The sequence below is a fragment of the Dipteris shenzhenensis genome, chromosome 13, assembly GCF_047967505.1.
Source record: "Dipteris shenzhenensis isolate YYH24624 ecotype China chromosome 13, Dip_SZ_1.0, whole genome shotgun sequence".
In the NCBI taxonomy this organism is placed as follows: domain Eukaryota; kingdom Viridiplantae; phylum Streptophyta; class Polypodiopsida; order Gleicheniales; family Dipteridaceae; genus Dipteris; species Dipteris shenzhenensis.
In genome coordinates this window covers 39460815-39465928 of record NC_141608.1, presented here as the reverse complement: position 1 = coordinate 39465928, position 5114 = coordinate 39460815, and the positions used below count along the sequence as shown (strand labels likewise).

Below are 5114 nucleotides of genomic sequence, written 5' to 3'. Positions count from 1 at the left end.
AAAAAGTAAATGAAGCAATGTTGGAGGTTTCAACCTTTGCAAGTGAGAGTAATGTGGTGTTTCAACTAGTAACAGAGACTATTGGAGATTATAGCACTCTATCAAAAGTTTATATAAGCTGCATGCTAAATAACAAGTGGATACCACTATTTCCAGGATCTCTACGACAATGCATGATTGAGCATATGAAATCCAAGCTACGTATCACAAAGGCTAGTGGCATTGATTCTAGTAATCAAGTGAAGAGGGCTGGTGGTCGCCCATCCAAGGTGACAATTATAGATAAGAAGCAAAGAGATCTAAGTGGTTTTTTCAAGAAATGTCCTGCTAAAGGTAAAACTCACATGTTCTAGCTGTGTTTTCCATCAGCTTTGTATTTTCCAAGTGAACATTTTTTCTTATGCTCTATTGTAATGTTTTCTTATAGATAATGACACCTTGCAAATTGCCAATGCATCACGAAAGCCATCAGGTATTTCTCATATGCTTCTATTTTCAATCATTATTTTTTATTTTTTATAGAGATGTTAGGTGTAGCTAGTCATATGGCTTTTGGCTCTCTCTCCTTCAAGTCTATTGGGAACTTAATAGATTCCTCCTTTGCTCACAGAGAGTAGCTTGCTTGCAACCTTGTGTTGGGGTTTTTGGCAAGGGTCATATAACTATGATGGGAATGTGGTTGACTTGAAGCCCTTTTTGGATGATAGTAAGGGAGGTGGCAAATGGCACAATGAGCCAGCAACTAAGGCAACAATTATGATGGGGACAACAAAGTTCATTGAAATTAATGGCACTTTCCGTCATAAGGATTGTAAGCGGATATGTTTGGAGGGAACATACTTTGATAATTTGCAATGTGGTGCATGTGCTACTATTCCTAAAGAACGAGACTTTCGCATGCGAGTGTATCGACAAATTCGATCTTTAGACACTCGTGGATCAAGAGACATAGGAGGTGGTAGACGGTTAGATTATTTGACTCATTTAGAGTTATTGAGAGTAGCAAAAACAAAGTCCACAATGGTTCGGGTATTGAAGAAGGAGATAGCATTCACAAGAACTGAAGTTGTTGCATTGAGCGTGAAGGTTAGAAGTCTTTGGGAGAGCACTATGGAAGCCATGGTGAGGAAAGATGTTAGAAAATTTTGTCAAGATATAATCAATGCTCATGAGCTAGGTCTGTTTGAGGGAAAGAAGGCATTGTGGAACTTCTTTGTTGACATTTCACAAAACATTTCAAGAGTAGGTCAAGGGAAGAGGTATTCCAATACAACAAAGGAATTATTTGAGACTGTCAAGATATGGGGAGGGAAAAGGTTGCATAATTTCTTATCACTTAACCTTGGAGGTCCACACATGTCCACCACAATGAGGTCCACAAGAAAAGCACTTTTCTTTCGAACTGGTTTACAAGAGGATATATTTCAACATGCAAGAGAAGTTTACACTTGTCACATGATGAAGAAAGGTATACCCTTGGGTAGTGTGCCAGCTCTTCTAGTTGAGGATGAAATAGTTGTGAAAAGAATGGTGAGATGGGTGGCACATGATGATAATTTGGTTGGCTTTTGTGGTAAAAAGCTGGAACACACTTGCATTCTAGACTTTGTCGTGCAAGTTGGTGATGGTCAAGATGGATATCTTAGAGTTGTGGATGCTTTTCAACATAATGTGATTGCTCATTATGCAAGGGTATTGATAGTGAATCCTCTTCTTGAATTCTTGCCAAAGCTAGTTCTATTGGTGCAATTGACATGTAATAGGTTTGATTCCATGTTTGTCAGAGAACAGTGGGAGAGCATTCAGCTTTCTTGGAACATTTTTCTAAGGGACGTGGTAGGTCCATTGATAGGACATGCTTCAGATGGGGATAGTAGGCACAGAAAGTTGATGTTGCAAGATTACCCTTCTTGTCAAGGTCCCAGGTTGTGCATTCCTTGGAAGGGTTGGCCCTTTACAGCACACATCACATTTGATGGGAGTATCAGTGGTTTGCATGATCAAGACTATATTCATAATGGAAAGAAACTTATCAATCCTTTGGATAGTGCATCTAGGAGGTTGGTACTTGGTAGAGAGTTTGTGACTTTGAATCATGTAGCAATTTTATATCAATTATTCAAGGTTGATGAACATGGCTTGCAAGAAGGGGATATTGAGAGGAAGGATAGACAAAATTGGAGAGCTGCACAAAGGATTGCTGCAAAGAAAGTACAAAAGTGTTTGAAGTTATTACAAGAAGGCTATGGTGCTCACCAAGAGCGGACATTGGGCACACGTATGTACTTATCAATAGTAGCATCTTACATTGATATTTTCTTATCACCTACCTTAGACTTGTATGGTCGTGTGAAAGCTGCAGGAAAGGTGTCTTTCTTTTTCAGGTATGTAGAAGTTGCTACCATTGCTATTAGTGATATATGAATAAAGGATTTTGAACATATTTCCAAGGTTTATGTGGCTAATACTCATGGTTCTTTCTATACGTAGGATTTGGCGCATGTGGATCACTAAACATGATGCATACTCCCTAAAGCAAAACTTTATCAGTAGAGAAACATTCATTGACATTCAATTGTCATGTCACTTTGTGGTTCTCTTGATAAAGACCTTTAGGGAAAAGCATCCTCACTTGCACGTACCCCTTTCTTGCACGGGATCGGATGCATGTGAGAATTTTTTCAGCAAGGTGGGTGGAATGGTTCGGAATGAAAGATGCTATGATGGCTTTGATTTGCTGAGTAGTACAGGAGCACTTAATAGAATAGCAGAGTTTCAAGCAAGTCCAATTCTTAAATTTCCAGTAGCTCATTCTAAACAAGAAAATATATGGGCTACTTTGGAAAAGGAGAATGACACTCCTTTGGCCAACCTGGGAGACTATGCTTGTGTGAGTAGTGACAACCATATGGTATCTGCATTGAAAGAGGGATTATAAGAAGCAAAGGCCATAAGTGAGACACTTGGTATGCGCGATGAAACTTTTTGGAATGACTCATGGGAGGAGGGAGATCTCTTAGAACTCTTCAACCCTAATCTTGAATATGTGGATAAAGATGAATCATTGGATGATGTTCTACTTATAGATGAAGATAATCACTTTGATAGTGGTGTTCGAGGTGATCTGGATGAGGAAATTACTAGTGAAAGTGAGCTTCGTCATGTGATTGATTGTCTAATTGATGAGGAGAAGAAGGTGGCTAGTGAAATATCACCATTTGTTGAAGTGGATGGGAAAGCCATTTCTAAAAGCACACTTGTCAGCCAATTGAATGGAAATCCCACACTATCTAAAGATAGATTAACAAGGGTGAAAAGTGGAGTGTATTTTTCTTTGGAGAAGAAGGCAATGATTCATACAGGAACATGTCTTGGTATAGGATCTGATTGTGCACAGTATTGTTTGAAAGCACATCAATAAATGCAAACAAAAAGACAAGAGGAAAAGGAAAAGCTGGGAATACTAGTAAGGGTGCTGTAAACGGCATGTGGTACCTTGGAAGGGTGGTAAGCATGAGGAGAAAGGTTGGAAATTGTCTAAAAGAGACAAGAGGCCCCTTTGATCTATTGGATAGGCCTTTGAATGTTCAAATTCATTTGTCATGGTATCAACAAGCAAAGGGAACTAGGACCTACACATATGACCTTGTTGACAACCAATGTGTGGATTTGGAATCTATATTAGCCTTGGCCAATCTCAACTATGATCGACAAACAAAGAAATACCATCTTGATGAGAATGACTACAAACTTTTCAATGAATATGTTCAGGGCAGAAAAGGTACATTTTCTATTTTTTAAATTTTTGTAAAGTTTATCCATTTTGTAGTCGTCCCTTCCCTTCCCTCCTTCCTAGTCCATTTGCAGCCCTACTTCTCCAATCTCTGATGTAGATGAAGGTAACATATGTTTTTGTTAATGTGCTTTCAATCCTTCTTATCACATAGGGATCCTAGGTTTGCAGCATGTAACTTGACAGGGAGCTTATGTTTGTTTTGTAGGATAAATTTGTTGGCAAGCTATGTGGCATGATGCAGCATTTCTGAGAAGATGCCCATAGATGTGTCAATGCTAAACTTATGGATTATAGACATGGATTGTAGACATGGATTGTTCAGGTGTTACTCTTGTTTAATTTTTAGTTTTTCTAGTGAACATTCAAGATGCATTTTATGTTTTCTACTCTATCAAATTTTGGTTTAGATTCATGGATTGTTCAGGTGTTACTCTTGTGTAACTTCATATTTGCTGCTATTAAACATCCAAGATGCTTTTCAGCTTTCTCATTCTAGTGTTTGTTTTTTAAGGGAGAAGAAACTTGTTTATGTTAGTGTGTAATCATTCTTATACGCTATATATTGGGTCTACTACAGCTTCCTAGCTTGTCCGCCCCAATAACAATGAATGTAGTTGCTGTCTACACTATTCTGAGCAGGTTTTGAGACTGTTGCCAATTATGGAAAAGGATTTGGAGCTGTTTACCTCTGTATTTGGCAATCCAACATTCAAATTAGTTCATGTTTTGCAAGTACAGGTCTGCATTGGAAGTTCAGTGAGGTTTGTGCATTGTTTAGCCAAGCATTGGCTAGTGGGTTAATGTGATTTTGTTGGTGCAATACCATTCACAGCATGTGAATCAGTGGGCAGTTTATGCATACATCTAAGATGGTTCAGAATCAAAATCTGAATCTAAATTGAGGAGACGTGTTTGAAGTTTTGGCCTATTAAACATCCAAGATGCTTTTTAGCTTTCTCATTCTAGTGTTTGTTTTTTAAGGGAGAAGAAACTTGTTTATGTTAGTGTGTAATCATTCTTATACACTATATATTGGGTCTACTACAGCTTTCTAGCTTGTCTGCCCCAATAACAGTGAATATAGTTACTATCTACACTATTCTGAACAGGTTTTGAGACTATTGCCAATTATGGGAAAGGATTTGGAGCTGTTTACCTCTGTATTTGGCAATACAACATTCAAATTAGTTCATGTTTTGCAAGTACAAGTCTGCATTGGAAGTTCAGTGAGGTTTGTGCATTGTTTAGCCAAGCATTGGCTAGTGGGTTAATGTGATTTTGTTGGTGCAATACCATTCACAGCATGTGAATCGGTGGG

At 38.3% G+C, this 5114-nt stretch overlaps 1 pseudogene; it reads left to right on the top strand.

Moving 5' to 3' along the window:
* The first annotated feature begins 2497 nt into the window (after window positions 1–2497).
* Window positions 2498–3801, top strand: LOC147895385 (uncharacterized; annotated as a pseudogene).
* The last annotated feature ends 1313 nt before the right edge of the window (window positions 3802–5114 follow it).